Genomic DNA, 15,241 nt, shown 5'->3' with positions numbered 1-15,241 from the left:
GATTAATCCTGAGAATAATCGATTAATACTAGCCGTTGGAGGTTTCTGATTTGAAAAACTAGTCGTTGTACTTATTTTAATCGATTAACACTAATATTAATCGATTAAATGCTTTAAATGGCCAATTTCGTAGAGTGGAAGAGTTTTTGCTTGAGTCTATTTATAGGCTCTCTTTATCCATCAACAGTAACTCTTCCCTTGCGCTAAAACACTCAGAACTCTTTGAGAAGTGTGTGCTCTTGCTCAGCTAAGGAAACTCTTGTCTGTGGTGCTGGTACATTGCAACTACGGTGACAAAGGAATAGTTGGTTCATCCTTGGTGCGTCTAAGGAGGTGTTTGGAAGAGGACCATCCTTCGTGAAGTATTCGGAGGAGGTGTTTCATCCTTCGTGAAGTATTCGGAGGAGGTGTCTCATCCTCTGTGAAGATTCAAAGGAGGTGCAAGTTCATCTCTTGTGGTCTCAAGAGAGGTGGTTTCCAAACTTTTACAAATTATTTTTCTTTGTGATTATTATTTGTAATTGTTTTGTGATAGTGGACTGTTTATCTTGGTTTGAAATAAGCGACTGGACGTAGGATTGGTAAGATCCGAACCAGTATAAAAATCATCTGTGCAAATTTCTCTCAACCTTACTCTTTTATTTATATTTATTATTTGCATAGTAAGTGAAATTGAGACGAAATTAAAAGGCACACATTTGAATTAAAAAACCTCTTGGTTTGTTATTCCATGCTAATAATTCCGCTGCAGCCGATTCTAACATATATCATTGATGTAGAGGGCATGTTTTGTGACTCTTGGTGATATACCCACCTAAATTATCATGTGTTAGAAAATCATTGATTATACAAAATAACATGGCAGATAATTTAAAGGTGTCGCACGTGTATCTATCAAACACGTCAACACATTTTTCCTATAACATATCTTAAAATATTCAACCAATGGATTTAAATATACATCATTGTTGTTTTCTGATTGTGTTTGACTAAGATAATGAAAGATAACATCTCATACTTGTGATTTGTAGACAACCACGTAGGTAAGTTGTAAATCACTCTCAATATGGGTCATGAATTATGTTTATCACTTAAGTTACCATATGAATTCATTCCGTTTGTAGTAAGCCAAAGCCTATTATTTACTAGATTATTGGAAAATTTTGGAAACATGAAACTAGTTTTCTTCAATTGCAAATCATTATTCGAATGCCTCAAATTACCATCATTTTTATGTCAATTTGCATGTCATCTAATTACATAAGACAATTCACCTTCATGATAAAAGTTACATTACTTGGTCTACAATGGAGCATAGGCGTCCAAAATAATATAGTTGTTCTAACATGACCAACAATTCCACATTGTTTATGAGTCAAAGTCAAGGACAAATTAATTATGCATTCCTCCATCAAGGTATTTTATTTTCGTTAATATGTTTGCATGAAATGAAAAACCGTGGGAGAGCCGATGTGCGGATCGGATGTGGATATCCGATTTACAAACCTTCGGGTGTGAATATCCGATTTACAAATCTTCAGATGTGGATATCCGATTTACGAACCTTAGGATGTGGATATCTGACACATGATTTTATTATATTTATTATGCATGCTAACATCCAATGTTGATTGTATCGATTACCCATATCTGATACATGCCTATCGTGTTTCAGATCACAAAACCATGGATAGATTAACCAAATCAAACAAATTTTAATATTTTTTAATCATCCAATCTATATATCCAGTCTACAAACATGCTACAAACATGCAAAAACATAAAAAAAAAATTAAAACCATGAACCAACCTCTGACAATGTTTGAGCAGTGAAAGATGGACGAAAATTAGAGGAAGAAGAAGACGAATGCCTTTACATGACTGAGAAACACAACAAAGAGAAGGAGAAACTAAAATTCTAAAATGAGATCTTGTATTAGTGTGCGTGCAAGACAACAAAGAAAGGAAAAATCAAATCCGACAAGAAGAGTCTAGTGCTTATGTACCTCAGTTGCAAAAAAAAAAAAAAGAAGCTTGCGGCGACCAACCATGGTGGTTGCTATGGTGCAAAAAAAAAAAGATTTTACTATGTACTTTGTGACTGTGTTGTGCTCTGTGAAAAAGGAGAGTAAGGCAAGGGTGAGAAAGGAGAGGAATAATGTTGTGAGAAAGGAGAGAAGGGTAATGGTGTTGTGAGAAATGAAAGTGGGGTGAAATCCGATGCACAAATACACATAAAACCAAGTCTATGAAATTCAATCTGACTCCTAGGAATCTTTGACCACATTTAAAAAATAAAAACACTTTTTTTAAAATTAAAATGCTTTTTAATTAGGGTTAAAATTGGAATTTTATTATATTTGGAGGTGCAGGATGAAATGCTTGGAGGTGCAGGATGAAGCACTCTTGCGAAGGAAAACATCCAAATTTCTACATTTGTTTTCGATGTAATAGAACCCCATGGTGGGCCTAAATTTTCAAGAGGTCTTCTTGAGAGATGTTAAGCTTCATAATTGTCAGACTAAGTCCAATTTTAGTATTATATTTTCGTTTCTTGTGATAGTGTACATTGGTTGAATAATTGAGTGAGAATTACCATTTCAAGTTCTAAAGTATGAACTAAAAAGACCCCTAAAGAGGGCTTAACTCTCTCGGGATGTCCTTCTGAAGAGTAATTGAGACTCTTTCATTCAATCTATTGCACATTTGCCTTTGTTCTTTGCTTATGCCTAATACCTTTAGTTTGTTTCTTTATCTTTAGTATCTCAGATGAATTGATGTTAGAATAGTCTTAGTTTAGATGGTGATTTCATGTTTGGTTTTAGGTTCTATCACGTGATTGAGTTTCTTTATTCCTTTAAATTGTGATTTCTTTAATTTTGTTTTAGTGTTTGTTAATTTTCTTCATCGTTGATTACTTTTCAAATTATAATAGCCACTTTATCCTTGCATTATAGGTTCATATTCATTTGACTTTTAGGATTTGTTAGCTTTTAATTTCCAATTGAGTTGCTTGTTTCCGGTTCTAGTTTTAGGTCATTTGAGTTGCATTTAATTTTCATATTAGCTTAAGTTTTGTTTCTGTTTTAGGTGGTTTAAATTCTATTTTCTTTTATTTTTCCTTTTATTTCATATTTTTTTCCTTAAACAAATTTGATTTCTTTACTATTTTCTCTTTAAATTTCTTCATTTAATCTCTTTTCCCCACCTTGTCTTTTAGTTAGTAGTAATTAGAAAATAAAAGTAAGAATTAACCAAACACTTTAAGCTTAATTCTAGTCGAATCCTTTGATTGATACCTAGGTTGTCCCTATACTTCATTAATTGAGAAGCTTAGTTTATTTTGATTTTAGACGACAAAAATCAGTTTAACAGTGTCGTCAAAGGAGAAAACTTAGAGGGTTAAGGGGTGGAGGCTGTTTCTCGGAACAAGTGCCTAAGGTCGGGGACTTTGCTCAACTTCGCTGCTCCAAGCCTTCAGCTTTGACTTGTTGTGGGAAAATGTTGTTGCCCTTGGAAGAAAAGGGTGACAATGTTGCATGCCAGGAAGAAAGCAAATGGTCATGAAGAGAATTTCGATAAGAGTCATGTGATGCTTGACTTTCAATTTGGTTAGTCACGATACTGGTTACGTTGAAGCCCCAAAGCCCCTCACCTCGATTCCCTTTCTGAATCCAAGCTCGAATCTCTTCCCATGGAATTGCTAATATTTTTCATTGGATTCAATTTTTTGGAGCTGTTAATTTAATCAGTTTTCAATAACTGGCATGTTGTTTGTGTGTTGAGGGTTTGATTTGAGGAAAAGGGATGTGTACTAGTTTTCCAAGAAGAAAAAAAAAAACGTTTCTATGTTTTGTTTAGGATTTAATTAAAACAGCAGCAGTTTCTCCAGAAACTCCCATAAATTTCGACGGTCGGAAAAAAAAAATCGTTTGTAATCACTAACAATGCTGCATTTTCTAACGGTTTTCATAATCGCGATAAATACATTTTTCAAGTATTAAAACCGTCAATAATAATAAAATTAACCCCTAATAATATTCATTTTTTTAAATGTATTAGTCACTAAAAATGAACAAATCATATTTTTACATATGAGGTGACCATCTGAGTTTTATATTGAATAAAATTAAATTAAGAGTTTATGTGAATTTGAGTTTTATATTGAATAAAATTAAATAAGTTGAGTAATATATAAGAAAAATTAACTTTACACTTATTATTTCAAGATTTCAAGTTTAAAATGATATCTTAATTTTGTATATTAGTTTATTTACGACCCATTAGTATTCTTAGTATAAGTTCCTTCAAAAGATGTAAAAGTGATATTAAAGTCAATAATATTAATAAGATTGATGGTGTAATTGTCATATAATTTCTTCGTATAAAATAAATGTTGCCTTGAGATAAATAATAATATACTTGAGATATATAGTTGGTAGCATGATGTTAGATAAAGGTAGAATTGAAACTATACGGATAAAAAGCACAAATTCATGTAAACTTGATATATCTTTCTTTTCACTGTTTTGTTTAAGTATGTTTGAATACTACCTAAATAATCAATTAGTCTATTGACTCCATGGAAGAATCATATGTCGAAAAAATCTGATGAATTAGTAATTTTCTATCTAATATGTTTCAACTTGAAAATGTTTAAAGATTTTAATTTTTTTTTTATAAATGATGGATTATTTTCATAAAATAAGAAAAAATTCTTCGATAATTAATTCTATGAAACTCTAGATGTTAGTTTTATCTTTATCATTATTGATTGCATCTTCGTGCTTTATTCTTGTCGAAAGTGTGTAGATTATTACTTGCATGTTTTAGAAAAATTTCTTTGATATGATTTCTTGTTTCCCATGTGCCTGTGCAGAAGGTATATCACCGTATATATTATGCATGTGTCAGAAAATATTCCTATATAATATTACTGGTGCCAACATGCCTGTCATATTCTATGCTACACCAGTTCTTTTGAAAGCTATAAAATTTAAGGTATTAAGTGAAACTTTAAGATTGATTTGGAACAATTTAAAGTTAAAACATAGATAATTTGCCTTTGAAATTCAACATTATATGACAAGTAATGCTTTAACGCTTAATGATAGAAGATTATTATCTTTTAAGCATAAAAAGTTATTTTTATATAGTTAGCACATTGCAAATCAAAACATTTCAAACCCAATTAGTCTATCCATATCTTAATTTTATTCCAAAATTCGATCTACACAAGATCATGCCATGGAGGTACCAAAACAAAAATCCTTCTTGTTCAATCTTAAAGATGCCAACATGTAGAATATGTTTGATATATAGATGGGACTAAATTGATGAAACACAACATGTAATATATATATATATATATATATATATATATATATATATATATATATATATATTTAAATTATTACGACACTTGGCGTATGTGTATATATAATTTCCAACTACAATTAAATACATACATTATAATATTAATTTCAGCTTCTAAATTCAAGGAATTTTAATGATTTTGTAGTTAATGCTCCTATTTACAGTTGAAATTTCATGTGCTTTGTTCTAGGAAAATAGAAGCATATATAATCCATCTTTGTAGTATCATTATGTTTATATTATTCAACATAGAATAGTATCTTCAACATTTCCTCTCAAAAATCTAAACCACAATAATATAAATATTTAATTGTGTTATTTTTATGGAGATATATTTAAAACATATTTGTTATTTTTTTTCAAAATATAGGGAAAAGAAAAGCATGTACGTAATGGTATTATTATAAAAGTGGAAAAAAAGAAAGGAAAGAAGGTAACATGCATGTGTGAGAATGAGAGTATGAATGAATTATCTGAAAGAAAGAAAAAGAGAATCACTTAAGATATTTGGTTAGAAAGCAAAGCCGATGAATTAAAGAAAAAGGTTTTGTTATGAACCTTATATTTTAGGGTTGTTGGTGAATGAAAGAAGAGAACCAATGAAGAAGCATGCATGTGAAAACCAGATTAAGGCTATCTTATAGGCATAAACATAGGTGTCTTTGCATCGATGTTTTTTAGACACGTGCCACTGTCTTCAACATTGCATGCTGCATCTGTCTAACCAAAGAGAGTTGCATTCTTATAGTTGATGTTTCTCCACGTAAATTCCCTTCTAGAGAGCTTCCAAATTGCCCCTTTTGGTAAAAAGCTCAAGGGCTTCCCTTGCTCAGTGGAAATTCTAAATTTTGATTTCGATTCTGGGAATTCTGTTCATGTTTTTCTCTCTCTCTTGTTTAGTTTTGCCTTTGATTCCGAATGATTTATGTAAGATTCCATGTGTTTCAAAGGACCAAAGGTATTACACATGCTGTACTTCTCCTTCTTCTCCACCAACCAATCCTCCATCCAACAGTAGCATATGTTCAAAGTCATCTTTCATTTCCTCACCATAAACATCGACTAAAAATAAGATCAAATTATAATATATAAGTGAGCTACAAATCTCATCTTACATTAATAAATAAAATAATAAAAGAATAGATTCGATATACCGATTTTGAAAGAGAAAAATAAAATACTTATAGATAAAGTAATAAATAGATAGACTCAGTATACCGATAGACTCAGCATACCTATCCTAATGATATTTTTTTATTTATTGGACATTTCTAATCTATCCGTTCTCGGTCCACTCAATTTTTACTGTTATTTCTTGTTTTTATAACTATGTTTTAGGTTTATAAATCCGTATTATTTTTAATCAATAAAAAAACTTCTAACAATTTTTAATTACAAAATTATTATAACTCTAATTTATGTTCTTTTATATATTTTGTTTCCATATTTCAGGAAAATTCTTAATTAAGTATATTTTTTATTTTTGTTCAATTCAGTAATGGTATCTTTTTTAAAATAAATTAAAAAAAATTATCTACTTCTCTAAAATGTAAAATTAAAAAGTTACATATATAATTAAGAATTAAACCAAAATTAAACTTTTTTAAATTATCATTTAGTCGAATTTCAGTTATTTATATATATGTGCGTGTTAATTAATTAGTTTAGATACATTAAAGAAATTTTTGTGATGATTCTTATTATTACCTACTAGTGTTGAGCAACTTTTACTACATTTGAGTCAAACAAGATGTCGTTTATTCCTTTCAGGGTTGCAACACCCATGAAACAATTTCAGAAGGACAACCTTTGAAAATGGAATCTTAATCATTCTTTTGCACTTCGGGACATTTTTATTGGTGAAGCCTCCATGATACTCTAAATTCGTTTAGAAAAAAAAACACTTTTTTTTTCAAGTTTACATAGTTAATTAATTTTTTTTATAAAACTAATTAACCAATATTTAAAGCCTTTGAAGTTTATCTACTACGTGAGCAATCAAGATAGGGATACATATATAAATTTCTTGTGCTTTCTCTTTAAAAAGTATCATTTGGTTTATCTTAAAAAAAAAAAAAAATCAAGATAGGGATATATTTGGATTAGATAAATTCGGTCTTGAGTTCCATTAATTCTTTTTCTTCCAATTAAAATCTTTTCAATGATGGAAAAAAAGTTAAGTTGATGAGCCTCTCGCAAGCCAAGTTTATTCCACATTTGATACAGTCTAATCAGTATGTAGATTAATTGATACACTTTTCTACAAAATAAATAAAATAAATAAATAAATAACTCAGGTTTTGGTATAGCATCTCTTTATGTGATATTTTATGGTGTGCATCAGATACAGCTTTTAAATCAAGCTGTGATTTTCACCCAAGATATCAAGCAAGCAGAATAAGTTCAACAAATTCTAGATTTTCTTGATTTACATTTTAATTCTTGTTAACTGCTTTCAAAGAACTTTTATCCGAAGAAGATAAAGGGTGTGTTTTAGCATAATAGGATAGAGAGAATCGTTTCTGAATTATGGATGGGATTTATATAAAACAAAATTAGTGATGTATTATTATGAATGATGATAGATATAATTTGTAAGATAATTAATGTAAAAAAATCGATCATTTATCATCAATGTTAATTTGAGATCAATTAGATTTTTTAAGATTAGTAAAAAACAATAAATTTATCGTAAATGTTCTTTTAAGACGAGTAAAAAACAGTAAAAGATCTCTTAATCAAAATGAATAACTTATGTTTATGATTAATTCTCAAAATTTCAACTTAATCCAACAATTAAGAAAGTAAGAATCTCAATTTCTTGTATATGACTCATAACAGAAAAATAAGGTGGCATGCGATGCCTAAAACCCACTTATTGATTTTAGAGCATATGGCGATCTAGAAGTGGAACCTAGCGCCAACAAGTCAGTGAACTCAATGTTTAATCAGTGTCCAACATTGCACTATATATAAAAATTTATTTTCTTGTGTATTATATAAGTTTTTTACCTTATTCAACCCTTAAAATACATATAATTGGAATTAAAACATGCTTAGACAGTACCATTCAACCAATTTAACAAATACAATACACCAATTCAATCAAAATGACTTACCAAAACACTAATTCCACATATTCATTTTCAATTCACAACTTGCATATAACTCAACTTACAATACGATTTTCTATTCAATTCATCATTATCATATTAACCAAATCAATCAAGTGTCACCTACCAATTTAAAATAAAAAAACATAATGTGTTAATCAATCATTTTTAAGCAAAAATCCAAGAAATTAAATTAGTTTTTCTTATATTGATTAAACAACTTTTTCCCTTAATAATGTTCTTTAAAGCTCTATCTAAACCTAACTTTATAATAAAGATGTCAATTAGATATCTAAGCATATCATCAAGATTTATAGAATAACAAATTCATCCAGCATCTTTGATCACATATGGATAACCCTATATCCTGCATGCAACCCAAAGAATTAACATAACTCAAATTAGAAAAAAGAGAACCCAAAGAATTAACATACCTCAAATTAGAAAAAAGAGAACTGACTCTGTTTAATTATTTTATTTGATGAATGCGTAAAGCTCCTCACCATAAATGATTCTAGAGTTTTTGATCTTAAAAAAGATGAAGGTTGAGGTTAGAAATCCAGATAAAATGTGGAAGAAAAGTTAAAAAAAAAAAATATAACTTTTATAAAATGAATTTATGTTAATAGAAAATATATTTATAATATAAACTTTTTATTATTAAAATATTATAGTGTTCTTTTCTAAAAGTTTATCTAACCCTAAATATTTTTAAAAATCAAAATTTAGAGTTAATTCAAAATGCATCACGTTTACTTAATTATTTATTTGATCTAGTATTTTGTTTATACTATTTTTCTAGTTAACTAGTTTATAAATCAATTATACAATACGAAAACAACAAGTTTGACCTTTTTCTGAACATATATAATTATGACTTTTTAAGTGCATCGATCTCGACTATTTTTCTTTAGCTGTATCAATCATTGACTTTTGCTTTTTGTTTGTTTTCTCAAGATGGTTTTTGTAATATTTAAATAAGAAAGTCCATCTTAATTATTAACTTTCATGTAATTGTAATGTACGAAAATTTACGAGTCGATGTATACACTTTTGCTTTTAAAACATGTTATAAAAGCTTATTAACTCTTAAACATGTTTATTTCAGATGACATTATTTTGAAATGTTATCGTGAAATATTTATGAAATTTATTCTCATTTTCATTTATGTTTGACAAGTATGAAATTTATATTCATATTTATTGTTATTATTATTTTATAATAAATATATTTATAATGCATCCATATATGCTTAAATATTTATTAACTATTTTCATATATATATATATATATATATATATATATATATATATATATAATATTATTAAGAGAATAATTTTTATCCTATCAATGTGAAATCATAGCAAATAAATTATAATTATTGATTTTAAAATAACATATCAAATAAACTAATAATTTAATAATTTAAAGGTTTTCATCTCCAAACTATTATAAAAATTTGTATTTCATTCATAAATTAAATTATAAAACATTTAGTTTTGGCGTTCATAATTTATGATACATCTAAAGAGTAAACTCAGGATAGTCGTCACTAAAAACTTTAACATTTCATGGAATTGAAACTTCAAAATTCATTAATCATTTATCATCATATGAAATTTTATTAAAATAAATAAATAAATAATATAATATAAAACATGAGGATCACATTAATTCTATGATAAAATATTACACTTCACTAAATATAGGCCAATTATACTATTATGAAAAAAATTTAAATAAATATATTTTGGCTAAATATTATATCAACCACACTATTATTTACTAATAAAATTCAAACTAGCTAACGTGTAAGAACTGACAACATCTTTCTCTAAGGTTCATATCTAAAAAACCATAACAAATTGAAATAAAACATTTCCTTCAAGGATGCTTTAAAACATAAATGATTCTCATAAACTTATCATAATTATAGAAGTTTGCACTCCTAAAAAAGAAACTTAAAAACTACCCACATATTTTATCTGATTTTTTTAAAATATTAACACATATAACTAAATCATGATAAACACCAGTTGTATTATTAATATTCACTTTAGGTCGATTAGTAAATGAAACCTACCATATAATATCCATAGATAAAATCATACTTATCTCCATAGCTTGAATATTAAAAAAATTTAGCAAAAGAAAAATGAGAGACAATATTACTCATGTTTATTTAATTTATTTATAGTCATATCTACCAATTTCTTAATTTGAAAAATTAAAAAAATATATTAAAATTTAAAATTTATTATTTATGATTTCTCATCCTCCTAAAATAAAATAACTGTAGTTTGAAAGTTAAATAAAACATTTTTCTAACAATATGAGGAGTGTTTCCTACATGTAACAAAAAGAGTTTCACAATATATATACTGTAATATAATCCGCACAAGCCCTTTATGTGAATTTTATGAAATGAATAATTTATTCTATAAACAAAAGGCACTTTTTTTTTTATAATAGTTTAGAGATAAAAAAACACATTTATTCTTGATTTAAAATAGAATGAATTTGAGAACCAAAAGATTATATATAAGTGGTATGGTGTTTTCGTTTTATTAACATAAGAATGAGTTCCACCAATACTTTCAAATATGAATTTATTTATTTTAAAAAATTGTCTCCTAATAAAGTAAACAATAATGTAGATAGGCAATGGAGAGAATACTCTTTACAAGTTACTCAATCTTTCGATAGATCTGGTCTTTAACTTAAAAGGGCAGGTTTCGACACTTTATTCTCTTTCTCTCTTCTTTTATGTCTTCTTATATTAATTATCTTCAAATTTCAAAGTTTAGCTCAAAGTTTCAGTTTTCAATTTCTTTTTATCTTTTGAGGTCATATGTTATCTATAGAAAACATTTTAATACTAAAGTTAATGTTGGTCCAAATATTTTGATAATGAATGTGTATTAAAAAACAATAAACTACTTGACTATCAAATTTATTTTTATAGATTTTTTAGATGAATTTCTGATTAATACCGACCCATTCAAAATCTATATACTGATGACTTGATTTAGTTAACATAATTATTTTTATTGTTAATCTTATCTGTATTCTGACCTATCGACTCACCATTCATTTTGTATTGAATTAAAAGATACGTGAACCCCTTTCAATCTATAGCTAATTGAGCGATTATACACAATATAATTTAGTTCGTCAATGACATTTTTGTTGGAATGCAAACAAAGTCCCACATTGAATAGAAAAATGGCTGGTCAAGAGTTTATATACACATAAATACTTCCAATGATGAGAGACCTTTTGAAGTGGTACCAAAAACAAACCCGTGAGGACTTGGCCCAAAGCGGACAATATTTATACTTTCATTAGCTTATAAAGTAGAGCCATGCACAAAAATAATATAGTTTTAGCAATTTTTTGATATATTTTTTTTCAGCAAAAACATTTAGATAGATATAAATAGTATATATTTTTTTTTTGTGATACTTTATGTCTGTAACTAAAATTACTGTCATGTGCAGTAGAAGCTAAGGTCTATGCAATGTATATCCGGAAAGCTATAAATGTTCCCAAGAAGAAAAATTCTATAATTTGAAGTTTGTGTATTCACTATTGTCAATATTTTATGGAAATCATAAATGAAAAATACTTTTTAACATGTTCATGGGAATAAATCCAACGAATATCGAGTAATGCTTTATATCTACGTAAAGAAAACTATATATTTTGAAATTTCTTTTTTTGCCATGCAAGTGAATTTTGGTTTTAGTCACACAATTGTTTTTAAAGAGTTCTGGCCTTACGACTATTTTGTATATAATAATGTGATTAATATTGTATTAGTTTTTCTTTTTTTTCTAATTGAGTTGTTTTAGAGGAAAAAAAAAGAGTGTATATCTAGAGTTCTTACTGAGAGACAAAATTGTTTAATCTTTTTAAAGCATCAGAGTTAATATTTTAACATAATTCTGACATGGTTATCTCTCATTAATAATAACTTCTTCAAAAATTTAAATATTTTAATTGAGTTATTATTAAAAAAAATTATGTATTAAATGCTTAAATTTTTTATATTTTTTAATTGAGTTTTTATTGTTTAATTTTTTATGAACCAATAGTATAATATACATATTAAGAAATAAATATGAAATTTAGAGATGATAATATATTGAGTTGGATATGAATGATGTTGGTTCACTTCCAACAAAAATATTTATGGATATTTATTGATGCTTGTAAATATTTAAAAGATATATTATAAAATTTTAAAATAAAATATAAATAAATTAAAAAAACATATAAAATAAATTAAATATAAATTAAATTTTAATTTTGATTAAATTCAATTTAATAAAATATAAATTAAATTTTAATTTTAATAAAATTTAACTTAATAAAATATAAATTATTGTTACGTACATATTGTTTTAAAATATAAAATTTAAACTTTTTAGGAGTAATGAAGGTAGTATGATATACATACTCGATTAATTTACAAATTGGTTTTAAAATATTGTTACGTACATATAATAAGTATTAACTATACATCGTATGTTTTATCCGTACATATACCCATGGGTATTTTTGTCATTTTAAGTGAAGTTCTTTATTAATATAAAATGATACCTATAATGATTAAGGAAGTATCATCAATATTACCTTCATTAGTGTAAAAATGTTGTTCAACATCACTCTCTAGACGTTAGTTAAGGGTAAGAGCGACGTATATTGATGACCGTGGGATTTTTGTAAATAAGTTGGTCATATAAGCATCCGTTAGAAGGTTCCCCGACGTCTATAGTATTTTAGACGTTGGGGACCTTCCATCTGACGTTTATATGTCTGACAGTTAGGTGAAAAGTCATTTCTTTCAAAAAATATAGACGTCGGTTTGGAGGGGAACCAACGTCTATGGCGGAAATTAATTGTTGTTCACCTACCTGTCAGACTATAGACGTCGGTGAGCCTGCTACCTGACGCCTATATGTCTGTCGGGTAAGTGAATAGTCAATCTTTTCCGCCTCTTAGACGTCAGATCCCGTCAAAATGACGTTTAAAGACAATTAAAGTCATTCGTTTCCGCCAACTAGACGAATCATCCCGTCAAGCCAACGTCTATATATAACAAATATTAATTTTTAAATACAATGGACGTCATATTAGTGACGTGCCCAACGTATAATCGATTATAGACGTCGGGTTTGTGTCCAACTGACGTCTAATTTCTTGTTAAATAACTATGCGAACCAGTAGTTTGCAATCAACAGTTTCATCGTCTTCGCTTTTTCTCTTGTTGCACTACATTTCAAGGTGCATTTGATCTCCTTTTAACCATTTAAAGTTGTTTTTACTCCGATTAAAGTAATTTTTGATGTATTATCTTTTATTTGAACCAAATTAAATGAGTTTTCATTGTGTTTTGATGCGGTTTTTCTAGTGTCTTTGGAGTAGCGTAGTGCGCCTTCTCCCTTTGCTAGTTTTCTCGTAAGAAAAACTTGCGTTTTTTGGATCTCTCATGACATTTCAACCGAAAGACGAACTTGGGTTGTTGCCTAAGTTCATTTCGACCGCCAACGAAAAAGAATACGACACCGTATTTATTTTCAGTGGTAGTCTGAATGGACCTAGGCAACGACCTAGGTTCATCTTTTGAAATGCTATGAGAAGTCCAAAAGACGCAATTTTTTCTTACGAAGAAACTAGCAAAGGAAGGAGGTGCTACTACGCTACCTAAAGACACGAGAAATTTGCACCAAAATACAATGAAAATTCATTTTAAGACGTCAATTAATGTACTCACCAACGTCTATAGTTCCCGTAGAAGTCGTTTAATGCAATGTTTGACGACCTTATAGACGTTATACGTGTCACTGACCAACATCTACCAAGGTCTGATGTCTTTATAGATGTCGATCTTTGCACTAAAATCGACTCTATATGGACGTCGAACTTGCAGAAATCCGACATCCCATTCACGTCACCCGTATGGACGTCAGTTCTGGAAGTGACGTTAAAAGCCCAAAATAAGTTACATCTAAAGCCCTTTATGCACTAGTGCCTTAATGTAGGTGATGATGACAACATGTTTTCAATAAAACACAAGAAGAAAATTAGTCAGTAAAATAGTATTTATCAACAAATTTTACCAATAAATTTGTTACTAAAACAAATTTTACTGATGAAATTTACTAACGAATTTTAGGATTTTAACTATTGACAAAAATATTCATTGATAATGAATATGTTGATAAAATTTATTAGTAAAATATGTTGGTAATTCATAACTTATTGTCGACAAATATTATTGTCGATAAAATGATCGTCAAAGTTCTTGTTTCATCTTTGACAATGTTATGGTAAAATTCGTCAACAATTAATTTTGTTTAATTTATCAGTAATTTAAATTTTTGAAAATTTGTTAATAATTATTTTTTGAAAATTTGTTGATAAGTATTCATTAGTAATTCGCTCCATATGATGGAGTGAATCATTTTGTCCCAACCTAGTCTTGTATCTCTCAATGGTTCCATCAATCTTGTATTTTACTTGTCAAACTCACTTGCACTTGACATTTTTTTTCAGTTGTAGAGTGACTAACTTTCAAGTATTATTCTTTTACAATGTCTTCATTTTAAAATCCATAGCTTGCTTCCATTTTTTGTCAATTAATGTCTCAAATCTAGAAAAAGGAGTAAATGTAGTGTTTAGGCTTCAAAGAAAGGTTTTATGTCTAAGAGAGAATTTTTCAAGTTGTCAGCGGACGACAATGAGA

This window comes from Vigna radiata, chromosome 8 (assembly GCF_000741045.1).
Source record: "Vigna radiata var. radiata cultivar VC1973A chromosome 8, Vradiata_ver6, whole genome shotgun sequence".
NCBI classification, from domain to species: domain Eukaryota; kingdom Viridiplantae; phylum Streptophyta; class Magnoliopsida; order Fabales; family Fabaceae; genus Vigna; species Vigna radiata.
Note: the sequence above shows the minus strand (reverse complement) of the source record.